This window comes from Cryptomeria japonica, unplaced genomic scaffold, assembly GCF_030272615.1.
Source record: "Cryptomeria japonica unplaced genomic scaffold, Sugi_1.0 HiC_scaffold_314, whole genome shotgun sequence".
Classification (NCBI taxonomy): domain Eukaryota; kingdom Viridiplantae; phylum Streptophyta; class Pinopsida; order Cupressales; family Cupressaceae; genus Cryptomeria; species Cryptomeria japonica.
Window position 1 is genome coordinate 22,340 of NW_026729136.1, and position 19,698 is coordinate 42,037.

General features: G+C 62.5%; 3 non-coding genes across 3 annotated transcripts; all 3 read left to right on the top strand.

Annotated features, from left to right (window-relative positions):
* The first annotated feature begins 3,106 nt into the window (after positions 1-3,106).
* Positions 3,107-3,225, top strand: LOC131870349 (5S ribosomal RNA). The gene has a single exon (XR_009368670.1). It is a non-coding gene; the product is annotated as a 5S ribosomal RNA (ribosomal RNA).
* A 7,804-nt stretch (positions 3,226-11,029) lies between these two features.
* Positions 11,030-11,148, top strand: LOC131870350 (5S ribosomal RNA). Its single transcript, XR_009368671.1, has one exon. It is a non-coding gene; the product is annotated as a 5S ribosomal RNA (ribosomal RNA).
* Positions 11,149-18,952: 7,804 nt separating this feature from the next.
* LOC131870351 (5S ribosomal RNA) lies at positions 18,953-19,071 on the top strand. Its single transcript, XR_009368672.1, has one exon. It is a non-coding gene; the product is annotated as a 5S ribosomal RNA (ribosomal RNA).
* Positions 19,072-19,698: the final 627 nt, after the last annotated feature.

Below are 19,698 nucleotides of genomic sequence, written 5' to 3' on the forward strand. Positions count from 1 at the left end.
GCGCACCAAGGTGCCCACCCTGGCGAAGGTGCGCGCCCGGGCAATTAACCCAACTTCCAACTTCGCGCGCGCCAGGGTGGGAGCGCACCCAACAACCGGGCCTGGGAAGAGCCAATGCGAGAAACCCCACCAAACTCTCTGACAAAAAAAGAGGGGGCGCTCCAGTAACCCCGCTTCGGAGCGCACCCTGGGCAAACCCAGCCAAGGTGCCCACCCCGGCCAAGGTGCAGGCGAGGTGCGCACCCGGGGCAAACCGGGCTCCGACAACGTGCACGCCGCACCTTGGAGCACACTTCGTAGCGCTCCCGGGTGCGCACCTCAGAGCACACCAAGGTGGGCAGCGAGGTGCGCACCTTTGATGCGCTGCCTTCACTAATTTCCAGAAAAGGCAAAAAAAAAAGGAGATTTTAAAATTTCCGTTTTGAAAGATAGTGAAAAAAACGGAACGCGCGTGCCATCTTGAGCCCGCCCTGGTGCGCAGCCCAGGTAAGGTGCCACCCTGGCAAAGGTGCGCACCCGGGCAATTAACCCTACTTCCGACTTCGTGCGCGCCAGGGTGGCAACCGGGCCTCGGAAGAGCCAATGCGAGAAACCCCACCAAACGCTCCGACAAAAAAAGAGGCGGCGCTCCAATAACCCCGCTTCGGAGCGCAGCCGGGGCAAACCAAGCCAAGGTGCCCACCCCGACGAAGGTGCACGCGAGGTGCGCACCCGGGGCAAACCGGGCTCCGACAACGTGCACGCAGCACCTTGGAGCACACTTCGAAGCACTCCCGGGTGCCCACCGGCGTTGCGCACCGTGGTGGGCAGCGAGGTGCGCACCTTTGATGCGCTGCCTTCACTAATTTCCAGAAAAAGGCAAAAAAAAATGAGATTTTAAAATTTCCGTTTTGAAAGATAGTGAAAAAAAAGGAACGCGGGTGCCATCTTGAGCCCGCCCTGGTGCGCAGCCCAGGCAAGGCATGCGCACCAAGGTGCCCACCCGAGGTGCACACCCGGGGCAAACCGGGCTCCGACTTCGTGCAGGCCGCACCTTGGAGCACACTTCGGAGCGCTCCTTGGTGCGCACCATGGTGCCCACCAGGGCGCACCCGAGGCAAACCGGGCTCCGACTTCGTGCACGCCGCACCTTGGAGCACACATCGGAGCGCTCCCAGGTTCGCACCAGCGTTGCGCACCTTTGATGCGCTGCCTTCACTAATTTCCAGAAAAGGCAAAAAAAAACGATATTTTAAAATTTCCGTTCTGAAAGATAGTGAAAAAAACGGAACGCGGGTGCCATCTTGAGCCCTTCCTGATGCGCAGCCCAGGCAAGTTGTGCGCACCAAGGTGCCCACCCTGGCGGAGGTGCGCGCCCGGGGCAAACCGGGCTCCGACTTCGTGCACTGCATGGTGCCCACCAAGGCGCGCAACCCAGCCAAGGTGCCCACCGCAGCGAAGGTGCACGCGAGGTGCGCACCCGAGGTGCACACCCGGGGCAAACCGGGCTCCGACTTCGTGCACGCCGCACCTTGGAGCACACTTCAGAGCGCTCCTTGGTACGCACCAGGGCGCGCAACCCAGCCAAGGTGCTCACCCCGGCGAAGGTGCACGCGAGGTGCGCACCCGGGGCAAACCGGGCTCGGACTTCGTGCACGCCGCACCTTGGAGCACACATCGGAGCGCTCCCGGGTTCGCACCAGCATTGCGCACCTTTGATGCGCTGCCTTCACTAATTTCCAGAAAAGGCAAAAAAAAGAAAAAAATGAGATTTTAAAATTTCCGTTTTGAAAGATAGTGAAAAAAACGGAACGCGGGTGCCATCTTGAGCCCGCCCTGGTGTGCAGCCCAGGCAAGTTGTGCGCACCAAGGCACCCACCCTGGCCAAGGTGGGTCACGGGGTGGGTCCTAGGGTGGGTAACGGGGTGGGTACTAAGGTGCGTGCCAAGGTGGGTCATAGGGTGGGTGCCAAGGTGGGCACCAGGGTGGTGTGTGCACCAACCCTAGCCAGGGTAGGTCACGGGGTGGTTGTCGGGGTGGGCGTCAAGGAGCCAAGGTGGGTGGCAAGTAGCCAAGTTGCGTGCCAAGGTGGGTGTCGGGGTGGGTGCCAAGGATCCAAGGTGGGTGCCAAGGAACCAAGGTGGGTGTCTGGGTGGGTGCCGAGGTGGGAGCCAGGGTGGGTCCCAAGGTGAGTGCAAAGGTGGGTGCCAGGGTCAAGGTGAGTGCCAATGTGGGTTCCAAGGTGCCAGGGTCAGGGTGAGTGCCAATGTGGGTTCAAAGGTGCTAAGTTGGGTGCGAGGTTGGGTGCGAGGGTGGGTGGGTGCCAAGGTGTGCTAGGTGGAAGCCCGGGTGGGTCGGCATCCCATGGGTGTCGAGTTGGGTGCCTGATGGGTGCTTCTTGTCAAGTTTTAGTCGTCGGGACTCATTTCGAGCCTTAGAGGTCGTTTCTTGTCCGGTTGCCCTGTCTTCGACCTGGGAACCCAATTTTGGTCCTCGGGTCCCATTTTTTTTTGTCTCGCATCCCACTTTTGGCCTGTGGCCTTTTCGGGGTCGATTCTCGTTTTGGGCATCAGAGCATGTTTCTTCTCCTAAAACCCAATATTTGTTTATTAAGTCTCGGAACACATTTTTGTTCTCGTGGACCCATCATGGGTCTTGGAACGCATTTGTGGTCCTTGGGTCCCATTTTGCATCCCGAAACTTGTGTTTTGGTGCTTGATCCCTATTTTGGGTGCCCACCTTGCACCAAGTGCGCACCCGGGGCAAACCGAGCGCCTTGGTGCACCGGGGCAAGATCGAGCGTGCACCCGAGGCGCCCCGAACATGCACCAAGGTGCACTCGGCCCACATGTGAGCGCAGGTCGTTGCGCCCGAGGTGGTGTGTGGGCACCGCGTTGCAGACGGGACACTGCACGCACACGACGCCCCCTCCAGGTGCACGCACGTAGGCCGGGCCGGGTGCACACCCGACGCCCTAGCAAGGTGCGCGCACCCGGGCAGGGCTCACACTTGGCGAACGGGGCGCACTTCGCGAGGGAGGGTGTGCACCTCGACGGGGGTGGGTGGCCGGGGTGGATTCGCACGTGGGTCGCGGTTTGCTAAGTACACACTGCGACAAGCTCATAACGGGTGCGATCATACCAGCGTTAGTGCACCGGATCCCATCAGAACTCCGCAGTTAAGCGCGCTTGGGCCGGAGTAGTACTGGGATGGGTGACCTCCCGGGAAGTCCCGGTGTTGCACCCTTTTTTAGTTTTTCGCCGGGCGTCGCAATGCTATTTGAATAAACCTTTTGCCCGTTTGCGTTCTCGTCGGGGCCGGGCCGGGCCGGGGTGCGCTGCCCGCACTACCGCGCGCGCGGGGGCGACACCGAGCGCGCACCCGAGGCGCCCCGAGCACACAGGCCACGGTGCAACCCGGGCGTTGTGCGCGCACCCCGGTGCGCCCGAGGTGCTGCGCGCGCACCCAGGTGAAATCGGTGTGCACCTCGGCCAGTGCGCGCTCGGTCGAGTCGCGCACGTTGGCCAAGGTGCACGGTGATGTTTCTTACTCTAAGGTTCCGCACCAGACGCCCGGGACAGGTGAGCGAAGCTGGGCGGGGCCGGGTGCGCGGCCGGGGCAGGTGCACGCAGCTGGAGAGAGCTTTGGAGCACACTTCGGAGCGCACCAATGATGCGCTCCATTCAAAAGTTTCCTGAAAAGGCAAAAAAAGTTGAGATTATAGAATTTCCCACTTGAGAGATTGTAAAAAAAAAAAATTTAAAATGAAGGAAACGCGGGTGCCAAGGTGTGCGCAGCCCAGCCAAGGTGTGCGCACCAAGGCGCCCACCCTGGCGAAGGTGCACGCAAGGTGCGCACCCGAGGCAAACCGGACAATTAACCCAACTTTCGACTTCGCGCGCACCTTGGAGCGCACTTCGGAGCGCTCCTTGGTGCGCACCAATCTTGGGCACCTCGGAGTGCACCATGGCGCCCACCAAGGTGCGCACCCGGGGCAAACCGAGCTCCGACTTCGTGCGCACCTTGGAGCGCACGAAAGGTGCGCACCATGGCGCCCACCAAGGTGCGCAGCCCAGCCAAGGCGTGCGCATCAAGGTGCGCACCCTGGCGAAGGTGCGCACCCGGGGCAAACCGAGCTCCGACTTCGTGCGCACCTTGGAGCGCACAAAAGGTGCGCAACCCAGCCAAGGTGTGCGCACCCCGGTCAAACCGAGCTCCGAATCGTGCGCACCAGAGGTGCACGCCATCGTGCGCACCTTGGAGCACACTTCGGAGCCCTCCTTGGTGCGCGCCGATGTTGCGCACCTCGGAGCGCACCCGGGGAAAACAATGCAATTAACCCGACTTTCGACTTCGTGGGCACCTCGGAGCGCTCTCGGGTTCGCACCTCGGAGCACACCGAGGTGCGCACCTTTGATGCGCTGCCTTCACCAATTTCCAGAAAAGGCAAGAAAACATTGAGAAGGTGTGCGCACCGAGGTGCCCACCCTGGCGAAGGTGCACGCGAGGTGCGCACCCGGGGCAAACCGGGCTCCGACTTCGTGCACGCCGCACCTTGGAGCACACTTCGGAGCGCTCCTTGGTGCGCACCAGGGCGCGCAACCCAGCCGAGGTGCCCACCCCGGCGAAGGTGCACGCGAGGTGCGCACCCGGGGCAAACCGGGCTCCGACTTCGTGCACGCCATGGTGCCCACCGCGGCGAAGGTGCACGCGAGGTGCGCACCCGGGGCAAACCGGGCTCCGACTTCGTGCACGCCGCACCTTGGAGCACACTTCGGAGCGCTCCTTGGTGCGCACCATGGTGCCCACCAGGGCGCGCAACCCCGCCGAAGGTGCACGCGAGGTGCGCACCCGGGGCAAACCGGGCTCCGACTTCGTGCACGCCGCACCTTGGAGCACACTTCGGAGCGCTCCTTGGTGCGCACCATGGTGCCCACCAGGGCGCGCAACCCCGCCGAAGGTGCACGCGAGGTGCGCACCCGGGGCAAACCGGGCTCCGACTTCGTGCACGCCATGGTGCGCACCGCGGCGAAGGTGCGCACCCGGGGCAAACCGGGCTCCGACTTCGTGCACGCCGCACCTTGGAGCACACTTCGGAGCGCTCCTTGGTGCGCACCAGGGCGCGCAACCCAGCCGAGGTGCCCACCCCGGCGAAGGTGCACGCGAGGTGCGTACCCGGGGCAAACCGGGCTCCGACTTCGTGCACGCCGCACCTTGGAGCACACTTCGGAGCGCTCCTTGGTGCGCACCATGGTGCCCACCAGGCCGCGCAACCCAGCCAAGGTGTGCGCACCAAGGTGCACGCGAGGTGCGCACCCGGGGCAAACCGGGGTCCGACTTCGTGCACGCCGCACCTTGGAGCACACATCGGGGCGCTCCCGGGTTCGCACCGGCGTTGCGCACCGTGGTGGGCACCTCGGAGCACACCAAGGTGGGCAGCGAGGTGCGCACCTTTGATGCGATGCCTTCACTAATTTCCATAAAAGGCAAAAAAAAAACGAGATTTTAAAATTTCCGTTTTGAAAGATAGTGAGAAAAAGGGAATGCTGGTGCCATCTTGAGCCCGCCCTGGTGCGCAGCCCAGCCAAGGTGTGCGCACCAAGGTGCCCACCCTGGCGAAGGTGCGCGCCCGGGCAATTAACCCAACTTCCAACTTCGCGCGCGCCAGGGTGGGAGCGCACCCAACAACCGGGCCTGGGAAGAGCCAATGCGAGAAACCCCACCAAACGCTCTGACAAAAAAAGAGGGGGCGCTCCAGTAACCCCGCTTCGGAGCGCACCCTGGGCAAACCCAGCCAAGGTGCCCACCCCGGCCAAGGTGCAGGCGAGGTGCGCACCCGGGGCAAACCGGGCTCCGACAACGTGCACGCCGCACCTTGGAGCACACTTCGTAGCGCTCCCGGGTGCGCACCTCAGAGCACACCAAGGTGGGCAGCGAGGTGCGCACCTTTGATGCGCTGCCTTCACTAATTTCCAGAAAAGGCAAAAAAAAAAGGAGATTTTAAAATTTCCGTTTTGAAAGATAGTGAAAAAAACGGAACGCGCGTGCCATCTTGAGCCCGCCCTGGTGCGCAGCCCAGGTAAGGTGCCCACCCTGGCAAAGGTGCGCACCCGGGCAATTAACCCTACTTCCGACTTCGTGCGCGCCAGGGTGGCAACCGGGCCTCGGAAGAGCCAATGCGAGAAACCCCACCAAACGCTCCGACAAAAAAAGAGGCGGCGCTCCAATAACCCCGCTTCGGAGCGCAGCCGGGGCAAACCCAGCCAAGGTGCCCACCCCGACGAAGGTGCACGCGAGGTGCGCACCCGGGGCAAACCGGGCTCCGACAACGTGCACGCAGCACCTTGGAGCACACTTCGAAGCACTCCCGGGTGCCCACCGGCGTTGCGCACCGTGGTGGGCAGCGAGGTGCGCACCTTTGATGCGCTGCCTTCACTAATTTCCAGAAAAAGGCAAAAAAAAATGAGATTTTAAAATTTCCGTTTTGAAAGATAGTGAAAAAAAAGGAACGCGGGTGCCATCTTGAGCCCGCCCTGGTGCGCAGCCCAGGCAAGGCATGCGCACCAAGGTGCCCACCCGAGGTGCACACCCGGGGCAAACCGGGCTCCGACTTCGTGCAGGCCGCACCTTGGAGCACACTTCGGAGCGCTCCTTGGTGCGCACCATGGTGCCCACCAGGGCGCGCAACCCAGCCAAGGTCTGCACACTAAGGTGCCCACCCCGGCGAAGGTGCACGCGAGGTGCGCACCCGGGGCAAACCGGGCTCCGACTTCGTGCACGCCATGGTGCCCACCGCGGCGAAGGTGCACGCGAGGTGCGCACCCGGGGCAAACCGGGCTCCGACTTCGTGCACGCCGCACCTTGGAGCACACTTCGGAGCGCTCCTTGGTGCGCACCATGGTGCCCACCAGGGCGCGCAACCCAGCCAAGGTGTGCGCACCAAGGTGCACGCGAGGTGCGCACCCGGGGCAAACCGGGGTCCGACTTCGTGCACGCCGCACCTTGGAGCACACATCGGAGCGCTCCCAGGTTCGCACCAGCGTTGCGCACCTTTGATGCGCTGCCTTCACTAATTTCCAGAAAAGGCAAAAAAAAACGATATTTTAAAATTTCCGTTCTGAAAGATAGTGAAAAAAACGGAACGCGGGTGCCATCTTGAGCCCTTCCTGGTGCGCAGCCCAGGCAAGTTGTGCGCACCAAGGTGCCCACCCTGGCGGAGGTGCGCGCCCGGGGCAAACCGGGCTCCGACTTCGTGCACTGCATGGTGCCCACCAAGGCGCGCAACCCAGCCAAGGTGCCCACCGCAGCGAAGGTGCACGCGAGGTGCACACCCGGGGCAAACCGGGCTCCGACTTCGTGCACGCCGCACCTTGGAGCACACTTCAGAGCGCTCCTTGGTGCGCACCAGGGCGCGCAACCCAGCCGAGGTGCCCACCCCGGCGAAGGTGCACGCGAGGTGCGCACCCGGGGCAAACCGGGCTCCGACTTCGTGCACGCCATGGTGCCCACCGCGGCGAAGGTGCGCACCCGGGGCAAACCGGGCTCCGACTTCGTGCACGCCGCACCTTGGAGCACACTTCGGAGCGCTCCTTGGTGCGCACCATGGTGCCCACCAGGCCGCGCAACCCAGCCAAGGTGTGCGCACCAAGGTGCACGCGAGGTGCGCACCCGGGGCAAACCGGGGTCCGACTTCGTGCACGCCGCACCTTGGAGCACACATCGGGGCGCTCCCGGGTTCGCACCGGCGTTGCGCACCGTGGTGGGCACCTCGGAGCACACCAAGGTGGGCAGCGAGGTGCGCACCTTTGATGCGATGCCTTCACTAATTTCCATAAAAGGCAAAAAAAAAACGAGATTTTAAAATTTCCGTTTTGAAAGATAGTGAGAAAAAGGGAATGCTGGTGCCATCTTGAGCCCGCCCTGGTGCGCAGCCCAGCCAAGGTTTGCGCACCAAGGTGCCCACCCTGGCGAAGGTGCGCGCCCGGGCAATTAACCCAACTTCCAACTTCGCGCGCGCCAGGGTGGGAGCGCACCCAACAACCGGGCCTGGGAAGAGCCAATGCGAGAAACCCCACCAAACTCTCTGACAAAAAAAGAGGGGGCGCTCCAGTAACCCCGCTTCGGAGCGCACCCTGGGCAAACCCAGCCAAGGTGCCCACCCCGGCCAAGGTGCAGGCGAGGTGCGCACCCGGGGCAAACCGGGCTCCGACAACGTGCACGCCGCACCTTGGAGCACACTTCGTAGCGCTCCCGGGTGCGCACCTCAGAGCACACCAAGGTGGGCAGCGAGGTGCGCACCTTTGATGCGCTGCCTTCACTAATTTCCAGAAAAGGCAAAAAAAAAAGGAGATTTTAAAATTTCCGTTTTGAAAGATAGTGAAAAAAACGGAACGCGCGTGCCATCTTGAGCCCGCCCTGGTGCGCAGCCCAGGTAAGGTGCCACCCTGGCAAAGGTGCGCACCCGGGCAATTAACCCTACTTCCGACTTCGTGCGCGCCAGGGTGGCAACCGGGCCTCGGAAGAGCCAATGCGAGAAACCCCACCAAACGCTCCGACAAAAAAAGAGGCGGCGCTCCAATAACCCCGCTTCGGAGCGCAGCCGGGGCAAACCAAGCCAAGGTGCCCACCCCGACGAAGGTGCACGCGAGGTGCGCACCCGGGGCAAACCGGGCTCCGACAACGTGCACGCAGCACCTTGGAGCACACTTCGAAGCACTCCCGGGTGCCCACCGGCGTTGCGCACCGTGGTGGGCAGCGAGGTGCGCACCTTTGATGCGCTGCCTTCACTAATTTCCAGAAAAAGGCAAAAAAAAATGAGATTTTAAAATTTCCGTTTTGAAAGATAGTGAAAAAAAAGGAACGCGGGTGCCATCTTGAGCCCGCCCTGGTGCGCAGCCCAGGCAAGGCATGCGCACCAAGGTGCCCACCCGAGGTGCACACCCGGGGCAAACCGGGCTCCGACTTCGTGCAGGCCGCACCTTGGAGCACACTTCGGAGCGCTCCTTGGTGCGCACCATGGTGCCCACCAGGGCGCACCCGAGGCAAACCGGGCTCCGACTTCGTGCACGCCGCACCTTGGAGCACACATCGGAGCGCTCCCAGGTTCGCACCAGCGTTGCGCACCTTTGATGCGCTGCCTTCACTAATTTCCAGAAAAGGCAAAAAAAAACGATATTTTAAAATTTCCGTTCTGAAAGATAGTGAAAAAAACGGAACGCGGGTGCCATCTTGAGCCCTTCCTGATGCGCAGCCCAGGCAAGTTGTGCGCACCAAGGTGCCCACCCTGGCGGAGGTGCGCGCCCGGGGCAAACCGGGCTCCGACTTCGTGCACTGCATGGTGCCCACCAAGGCGCGCAACCCAGCCAAGGTGCCCACCGCAGCGAAGGTGCACGCGAGGTGCGCACCCGAGGTGCACACCCGGGGCAAACCGGGCTCCGACTTCGTGCACGCCGCACCTTGGAGCACACTTCAGAGCGCTCCTTGGTACGCACCAGGGCGCGCAACCCAGCCAAGGTGCTCACCCCGGCGAAGGTGCACGCGAGGTGCGCACCCGGGGCAAACCGGGCTCGGACTTCGTGCACGCCGCACCTTGGAGCACACATCGGAGCGCTCCCGGGTTCGCACCAGCATTGCGCACCTTTGATGCGCTGCCTTCACTAATTTCCAGAAAAGGCAAAAAAAAGAAAAAAATGAGATTTTAAAATTTCCGTTTTGAAAGATAGTGAAAAAAACGGAACGCGGGTGCCATCTTGAGCCCGCCCTGGTGTGCAGCCCAGGCAAGTTGTGCGCACCAAGGCACCCACCCTGGCCAAGGTGGGTCACGGGGTGGGTCCTAGGGTGGGTAACGGGGTGGGTACTAAGGTGCGTGCCAAGGTGGGTCATAGGGTGGGTGCCAAGGTGGGCACCAGGGTGGGTGTGCACCAACCCTAGCCAGGGTAGGTCACGGGGTGGTTGTCGGGGTGGGCGTCAAGGAGCCAAGGTGGGTGGCAAGTAGCCAAGTTGCGTGCCAAGGTGGGTGTCGGGGTGGGTGCCAAGGATCCAAGGTGGGTGCCAAGGAACCAAGGTGGGTGTCTGGGTGGGTGCCGAGGTGGGAGCCAGGGTGGGTCCCAAGGTGAGTGCAAAGGTGGGTGCCAGGGTCAAGGTGAGTGCCAATGTGGGTTCCAAGGTGCCAGGGTCAGGGTGAGTGCCAATGTGGGTTCAAAGGTGCTAAGTTGGGTGCGAGGTTGGGTGCGAGGGTGGGTGGGTGCCAAGGTGTGCTAGGTGGAAGCCCGGGTGGGTCGGCATCCCATGGGTGTCGAGTTGGGTGCCTGATGGGTGCTTCTTGTCAAGTTTTAGTCGTCGGGACTCATTTCGAGCCTTAGAGGTCGTTTCTTGTCCGGTTGCCCTGTCTTCGACCTGGGAACCCAATTTTGGTCCTCGGGTCCCATTTTTTTTTGTCTCGCATCCCACTTTTGGCCTGTGGCCTTTTCGGGGTCGATTCTCGTTTTGGGCATCAGAGCATGTTTCTTCTCCTAAAACCCAATATTTGTTTATTAAGTCTCGGAACACATTTTTGTTCTCGTGGACCCATCATGGGTCTTGGAACGCATTTGTGGTCCTTGGGTCCCATTTTGCATCCCGAAACTTGTGTTTTGGTGCTTGATCCCTATTTTGGGTGCCCACCTTGCACCAAGTGCGCACCCGGGGCAAACCGAGCGCCTTGGTGCACCGGGGCAAGATCGAGCGTGCACCCGAGGCGCCCCGAACATGCACCAAGGTGCACTCGGCCCACATGTGAGCGCAGGTCGTTGCGCCCGAGGTGGTGTGTGGGCACCGCGTTGCAGACGGGACACTGCACGCACACGACGCCCCCTCCAGGTGCACGCACGTAGGCCGGGCCGGGTGCACACCCGACGCCCTAGCAAGGTGCGCGCACCCGGGCAGGGCTCACACTTGGCGAACGGGGCGCACTTCGCGAGGGAGGGTGTGCACCTCGACGGGGGTGGGTGGCCGGGGTGGATTCGCACGTGGGTCGCGGTTTGCTAAGTACACACTGCGACAAGCTCATAACGGGTGCGATCATACCAGCGTTAGTGCACCGGATCCCATCAGAACTCCGCAGTTAAGCGCGCTTGGGCCGGAGTAGTACTGGGATGGGTGACCTCCCGGGAAGTCCCGGTGTTGCACCCTTTTTTAGTTTTTCGCCGGGCGTCGCAATGCTATTTGAATAAACCTTTTGCCCGTTTGCGTTCTCGTCGGGGCCGGGCCGGGCCGGGGTGCGCTGCCCGCACTACCGCGCGCGCGGGGGCGACACCGAGCGCGCACCCGAGGCGCCCCGAGCACACAGGCCACGGTGCAACCCGGGCGTTGTGCGCGCACCCCGGTGCGCCCGAGGTGCTGCGCGCGCACCCAGGTGAAATCGGTGTGCACCTCGGCCAGTGCGCGCTCGGTCGAGTCGCGCACGTTGGCCAAGGTGCACGGTGATGTTTCTTACTCTAAGGTTCCGCACCAGACGCCCGGGACAGGTGAGCGAAGCTGGGCGGGGCCGGGTGCGCGGCCGGGGCAGGTGCACGCAGCTGGAGAGAGCTTTGGAGCACACTTCGGAGCGCACCAATGATGCGCTCCATTCAAAAGTTTCCTGAAAAGGCAAAAAAAGTTGAGATTATAGAATTTCCCACTTGAGAGATTGTAAAAAAAAAAAATTTAAAATGAAGGAAACGCGGGTGCCAAGGTGTGCGCAGCCCAGCCAAGGTGTGCGCACCAAGGCGCCCACCCTGGCGAAGGTGCACGCAAGGTGCGCACCCGAGGCAAACCGGACAATTAACCCAACTTTCGACTTCGCGCGCACCTTGGAGCGCACTTCGGAGCGCTCCTTGGTGCGCACCAATCTTGGGCACCTCGGAGTGCACCATGGCGCCCACCAAGGTGCGCACCCGGGGCAAACCGAGCTCCGACTTCGTGCGCACCTTGGAGCGCACGAAAGGTGCGCACCATGGCGCCCACCAAGGTGCGCAGCCCAGCCAAGGCGTGCGCATCAAGGTGCGCACCCTGGCGAAGGTGCGCACCCGGGGCAAACCGAGCTCCGACTTCGTGCGCACCTTGGAGCGCACAAAAGGTGCGCAACCCAGCCAAGGTGTGCGCACCCCGGTCAAACCGAGCTCCGAATCGTGCGCACCAGAGGTGCACGCCATCGTGCGCACCTTGGAGCACACTTCGGAGCCCTCCTTGGTGCGCGCCGATGTTGCGCACCTCGGAGCGCACCCGGGGAAAACAATGCAATTAACCCGACTTTCGACTTCGTGGGCACCTCGGAGCGCTCTCGGGTTCGCACCTCGGAGCACACCGAGGTGCGCACCTTTGATGCGCTGCCTTCACCAATTTCCAGAAAAGGCAAGAAAACATTGAGAAGGTGTGCGCACCGAGGTGCCCACCCTGGCGAAGGTGCACGCGAGGTGCGCACCCGGGGCAAACCGGGCTCCGACTTCGTGCACGCCGCACCTTGGAGCACACTTCGGAGCGCTCCTTGGTGCGCACCAGGGCGCGCAACCCAGCCGAGGTGCCCACCCCGGCGAAGGTGCACGCGAGGTGCGCACCCGGGGCAAACCGGGCTCCGACTTCGTGCACGCCATGGTGCCCACCGCGGCGAAGGTGCACGCGAGGTGCGCACCCGGGGCAAACCGGGCTCCGACTTCGTGCACGCCGCACCTTGGAGCACACTTCGGAGCGCTCCTTGGTGCGCACCATGGTGCCCACCAGGGCGCGCAACCCCGCCGAAGGTGCACGCGAGGTGCGCACCCGGGGCAAACCGGGCTCCGACTTCGTGCACGCCGCACCTTGGAGCACACTTCGGAGCGCTCCTTGGTGCGCACCATGGTGCCCACCAGGGCGCGCAACCCCGCCGAAGGTGCACGCGAGGTGCGCACCCGGGGCAAACCGGGCTCCGACTTCGTGCACGCCATGGTGCGCACCGCGGCGAAGGTGCGCACCCGGGGCAAACCGGGCTCCGACTTCGTGCACGCCGCACCTTGGAGCACACTTCGGAGCGCTCCTTGGTGCGCACCAGGGCGCGCAACCCAGCCGAGGTGCCCACCCCGGCGAAGGTGCACGCGAGGTGCGTACCCGGGGCAAACCGGGCTCCGACTTCGTGCACGCCGCACCTTGGAGCACACTTCGGAGCGCTCCTTGGTGCGCACCATGGTGCCCACCAGGCCGCGCAACCCAGCCAAGGTGTGCGCACCAAGGTGCACGCGAGGTGCGCACCCGGGGCAAACCGGGGTCCGACTTCGTGCACGCCGCACCTTGGAGCACACATCGGGGCGCTCCCGGGTTCGCACCGGCGTTGCGCACCGTGGTGGGCACCTCGGAGCACACCAAGGTGGGCAGCGAGGTGCGCACCTTTGATGCGATGCCTTCACTAATTTCCATAAAAGGCAAAAAAAAAACGAGATTTTAAAATTTCCGTTTTGAAAGATAGTGAGAAAAAGGGAATGCTGGTGCCATCTTGAGCCCGCCCTGGTGCGCAGCCCAGCCAAGGTGTGCGCACCAAGGTGCCCACCCTGGCGAAGGTGCGCGCCCGGGCAATTAACCCAACTTCCAACTTCGCGCGCGCCAGGGTGGGAGCGCACCCAACAACCGGGCCTGGGAAGAGCCAATGCGAGAAACCCCACCAAACGCTCTGACAAAAAAAGAGGGGGCGCTCCAGTAACCCCGCTTCGGAGCGCACCCTGGGCAAACCCAGCCAAGGTGCCCACCCCGGCCAAGGTGCAGGCGAGGTGCGCACCCGGGGCAAACCGGGCTCCGACAACGTGCACGCCGCACCTTGGAGCACACTTCGTAGCGCTCCCGGGTGCGCACCTCAGAGCACACCAAGGTGGGCAGCGAGGTGCGCACCTTTGATGCGCTGCCTTCACTAATTTCCAGAAAAGGCAAAAAAAAAAGGAGATTTTAAAATTTCCGTTTTGAAAGATAGTGAAAAAAACGGAACGCGCGTGCCATCTTGAGCCCGCCCTGGTGCGCAGCCCAGGTAAGGTGCCCACCCTGGCAAAGGTGCGCACCCGGGCAATTAACCCTACTTCCGACTTCGTGCGCGCCAGGGTGGCAACCGGGCCTCGGAAGAGCCAATGCGAGAAACCCCACCAAACGCTCCGACAAAAAAAGAGGCGGCGCTCCAATAACCCCGCTTCGGAGCGCAGCCGGGGCAAACCCAGCCAAGGTGCCCACCCCGACGAAGGTGCACGCGAGGTGCGCACCCGGGGCAAACCGGGCTCCGACAACGTGCACGCAGCACCTTGGAGCACACTTCGAAGCACTCCCGGGTGCCCACCGGCGTTGCGCACCGTGGTGGGCAGCGAGGTGCGCACCTTTGATGCGCTGCCTTCACTAATTTCCAGAAAAAGGCAAAAAAAAATGAGATTTTAAAATTTCCGTTTTGAAAGATAGTGAAAAAAAAGGAACGCGGGTGCCATCTTGAGCCCGCCCTGGTGCGCAGCCCAGGCAAGGCATGCGCACCAAGGTGCCCACCCGAGGTGCACACCCGGGGCAAACCGGGCTCCGACTTCGTGCAGGCCGCACCTTGGAGCACACTTCGGAGCGCTCCTTGGTGCGCACCATGGTGCCCACCAGGGCGCGCAACCCAGCCAAGGTCTGCACACTAAGGTGCCCACCCCGGCGAAGGTGCACGCGAGGTGCGCACCCGGGGCAAACCGGGCTCCGACTTCGTGCACGCCATGGTGCCCACCGCGGCGAAGGTGCACGCGAGGTGCGCACCCGGGGCAAACCGGGCTCCGACTTCGTGCACGCCGCACCTTGGAGCACACTTCGGAGCGCTCCTTGGTGCGCACCATGGTGCCCACCAGGGCGCGCAACCCAGCCAAGGTGTGCGCACCAAGGTGCACGCGAGGTGCGCACCCGGGGCAAACCGGGGTCCGACTTCGTGCACGCCGCACCTTGGAGCACACATCGGAGCGCTCCCAGGTTCGCACCAGCGTTGCGCACCTTTGATGCGCTGCCTTCACTAATTTCCAGAAAAGGCAAAAAAAAACGATATTTTAAAATTTCCGTTCTGAAAGATAGTGAAAAAAACGGAACGCGGGTGCCATCTTGAGCCCTTCCTGGTGCGCAGCCCAGGCAAGTTGTGCGCACCAAGGTGCCCACCCTGGCGGAGGTGCGCGCCCGGGGCAAACCGGGCTCCGACTTCGTGCACTGCATGGTGCCCACCAAGGCGCGCAACCCAGCCAAGGTGCCCACCGCAGCGAAGGTGCACGCGAGGTGCACACCCGGGGCAAACCGGGCTCCGACTTCGTGCACGCCGCACCTTGGAGCACACTTCAGAGCGCTCCTTGGTGCGCACCAGGGCGCGCAACCCAGCCGAGGTGCCCACCCCGGCGAAGGTGCACGCGAGGTGCGCACCCGGGGCAAACCGGGCTCCGACTTCGTGCACGCCATGGTGCCCACCGCGGCGAAGGTGCGCACCCGGGGCAAACCGGGCTCCGACTTCGTGCACGCCGCACCTTGGAGCACACTTCGGAGCGCTCCTTGGTGCGCACCATGGTGCCCACCAGGCCGCGCAACCCAGCCAAGGTGTGCGCACCAAGGTGCACGCGAGGTGCGCACCCGGGGCAAACCGGGGTCCGACTTCGTGCACGCCGCACCTTGGAGCACACATCGGGGCGCTCCCGGGTTCGCACCGGCGTTGCGCACCGTGGTGGGCACCTCGGAGCACACCAAGGTGGGCAGCGAGGTGCGCACCTTTGATGCGATGCCTTCACTAATTTCCATAAAAGGCAAAAAAAAAACGAGATTTTAAAATTTCCGTTTTGAAAGATAGTGAGAAAAAGGGAATGCTGGTGCCATCTTGAGCCCGCCCTGGTGCGCAGCCCAGCCAAGGTTTGCGCACCAAGGTGCCCACCCTGGCGAAGGTGCGCGCCCGGGCAATTAACCCAACTTCCAACTTCGCGCGCGCCAGGGTGGGAGCGCACCCAACAACCGGGCCTGGGAAGAGCCAATGCGAGAAACCCCACCAAACTCTCTGACAAAAAAAGAGGGGGCGCTCCAGTAACCCCGCTTCGGAGCGCACCCTGGGCAAACCCAGCCAAGGTGCCCACCCCGGCCAAGGTGCAGGCGAGGTGCGCACCCGGGGCAAACCGGGCTCCGACAACGTGCACGCCGCACCTTGGAGCACACTTCGTAGCGCTCCCGGGTGCGCACCTCAGAGCACACCAAGGTGGGCAGCGAGGTGCGCACCTTTGATGCGCTGCCTTCACTAATTTCCAGAAAAGGCAAAAAAAAAAGGAGATTTTAAAATTTCCGTTTTGAAAGATAGTGAAAAAAACGGAACGCGCGTGCCATCTTGAGCCCGCCCTGGTGCGCAGCCCAGGTAAGGTGCCACCCTGGCAAAGGTGCGCACCCGGGCAATTAACCCTACTTCCGACTTCGTGCGCGCCAGGGTGGCAACCGGGCCTCGGAAGAGCCAATGCGAGAAACCCCACCAAACGCTCCGACAAAAAAAGAGGCGGCGCTCCAATAACCCCGCTTCGGAGCGCAGCCGGGGCAAACCAAGCCAAGGTGCCCACCCCGACGAAGGTGCACGCGAGGTGCGCACCCGGGGCAAACCGGGCTCCGACAACGTGCACGCAGCACCTTGGAGCACACTTCGAAGCACTCCCGGGTGCCCACCGGCGTTGCGCACCGTGGTGGGCAGCGAGGTGCGCACCTTTGATGCGCTGCCTTCACTAATTTCCAGAAAAAGGCAAAAAAAAATGAGATTTTAAAATTTCCGTTTTGAAAGATAGTGAAAAAAAAGGAACGCGGGTGCCATCTTGAGCCCGCCCTGGTGCGCAGCCCAGGCAAGGCATGCGCACCAAGGTGCCCACCCGAGGTGCACACCCGGGGCAAACCGGGCTCCGACTTCGTGCAGGCCGCACCTTGGAGCACACTTCGGAGCGCTCCTTGGTGCGCACCATGGTGCCCACCAGGGCGCACCCGAGGCAAACCGGGCTCCGACTTCGTGCACGCCGCACCTTGGAGCACACATCGGAGCGCTCCCAGGTTCGCACCAGCGTTGCGCACCTTTGATGCGCTGCCTTCACTAATTTCCAGAAAAGGCAAAAAAAAACGATATTTTAAAATTTCCGTTCTGAAAGATAGTGAAAAAAACGGAACGCGGGTGCCATCTTGAGCCCTTCCTGATGCGCAGCCCAGGCAAGTTGTGCGCACCAAGGTGCCCACCCTGGCGGAGGTGCGCGCCCGGGGCAAACCGGGCTCCGACTTCGTGCACTGCATGGTGCCCACCAAGGCGCGCAACCCAGCCAAGGTGCCCACCGCAGCGAAGGTGCACGCGAGGTGCGCACCCGAGGTGCACACCCGGGGCAAACCGGGCTCCGACTTCGTGCACGCCGCACCTTGGAGCACACTTCAGAGCGCTCCTTGGTACGCACCAGGGCGCGCAACCCAGCCAAGGTGCTCACCCCGGCGAAGGTGCACGCGAGGTGCGCACCCGGGGCAAACCGGGCTCGGACTTCGTGCACGCCGCACCTTGGAGCACACATCGGAGCGCTCCCGGGTTCGCACCAGCATTGCGCACCTTTGATGCGCTGCCTTCACTAATTTCCAGAAAAGGCAAAAAAAAGAAAAAAATGAGATTTTAAAATTTCCGTTTTGAAAGATAGTGAAAAAAACGGAACGCGGGTGCCATCTTGAGCCCGCCCTGGTGTGCAGCCCAGGCAAGTTGTGCGCACCAAGGCACCCACCCTGGCCAAGGTGGGTCACGGGGTGGGTCCTAGGGTGGGTAACGGGGTGGGTACTAAGGTGCGTGCCAAGGTGGGTCATAGGGTGGGTGCCAAGGTGGGCACCAGGGTGGGTGTGCACCAACCCTAGCCAGGGTAGGTCACGGGGTGGTTGTCGGGGTGGGCGTCAAGGAGCCAAGGTGGGTGGCAAGTAGCCAAGTTGCGTGCCAAGGTGGGTGTCGGGGTGGGTGCCAAGGATCCAAGGTGGGTGCCAAGGAACCAAGGTGGGTGTCTGGGTGGGTGCCGAGGTGGGAGCCAGGGTGGGTCCCAAGGTGAGTGCAAAGGTGGGTGCCAGGGTCAAGGTGAGTGCCAATGTGGGTTCCAAGGTGCCAGGGTCAGGGTGAGTGCCAATGTGGGTTCAAAGGTGCTAAGTTGGGTGCGAGGTTGGGTGCGAGGGTGGGTGGGTGCCAAGGTGTGCTAGGTGGAAGCCCGGGTGGGTCGGCATCCCATGGGTGTCGAGTTGGGTGCCTGATGGGTGCTTCTTGTCAAGTTTTAGTCGTCGGGACTCATTTCGAGCCTTAGAGGTCGTTTCTTGTCCGGTTGCCCTGTCTTCGACCTGGGAACCCAATTTTGGTCCTCGGGTCCCATTTTTTTTTGTCTCGCATCCCACTTTTGGCCTGTGGCCTTTTCGGGGTCGATTCTCGTTTTGGGCATCAGAGCATGTTTCTTCTCCTAAAACCCAATATTTGTTTATTAAGTCTCGGAACACATTTTTGTTCTCGTGGACCCATCATGGGTCTTGGAACGCATTTGTGGTCCTTGGGTCCCATTTTGCATCCCGAAACTTGTGTTTTGGTGCTTGATCCCTATTTTGGGTGCCCACCTTGCACCAAGTGCGCACCCGGGGCAAACCGAGCGCCTTGGTGCACCGGGGCAAGATCGAGCGTGCACCCGAGGCGCCCCGAACATGCACCAAGGTGCACTCGGCCCACATGTGAGCGCAGGTCGTTGCGCCCGAGGTGGTGTGTGGGCACCGCGTTGCAGACGGGACACTGCACGCACACGACGCCCCCTCCAGGTGCACGCACGTAGGCCGGGCCGGGTGCACACCCGACGCCCTAGCAAGGTGCGCGCACCCGGGCAGGGCTCACACTTGGCGAACGGGGCGCACTTCGCGAGGGAGGGTGTGCACCTCGACGGGGGTGGGTGGTCGGGGTGGATTCGCACGTGGGTCGCGGTTTGCTAAGTACACACTGCGACAAGCTCATAACGGGTGCGATCATACCAGCGTTAGTGCACCGGATCCCATCAGAACTCCGCAGTTAAGCGCGCTTGGGCCGGAGTAGTACTGGGATGGGTGACCTCCCGGGAAGTCCCGGTGTTGCACCCTTTTTTAGTTTTTCGCCGGGCGTCGCAATGCTATTTGAATAAACCTTTTGCCCGTTTGCGTTCTCGTCGGGGCCGGGCCGGGCCGGGGTGCGCTGCCCGCACTACCGCGCGCGCGGGGGCGACACCGAGCGCGCACCCGAGGCGCCCCGAGCACACAGGCCACGGTGCAACCCGGGCGTTGTGCGCGCACCCCGGTGCGCCCGAGGTGCTGCGCGCGCACCCAGGTGAAATCGGTGTGCACCTCGGCCAGTGCGCGCTCGGTCGAGTCGCGCACGTTGGCCAAGGTGCACGGTGATGTTTCTTACTCTAAGGTTCCGCACCAGACGCCCGGGACAGGTGAGCGAAGCTGGGCGGGGCCGGGTGCGCGGCCGGGGCAGGTGCACGCAGCTGGAGAGAGCTTTGGAGCACACTTCGGAGCGCACCAATGATGCGCTCCATTCAAAAGTTTCCTGAAAAGGCAAAAAAAGTTGAGATTATAGAATTTCCCACTTGAGAGATTGTAAAAAAAAAAAATTTAAAATGAAGGAAACGCGGGTGCCAAGGTGTGCGCAGCCCAGCCAAGGTGTGCGCACCAAGGCGCCCACCCTGGCGAAGGTGCACGCAAGGTGCGCACCCGAGGCAAACCGGA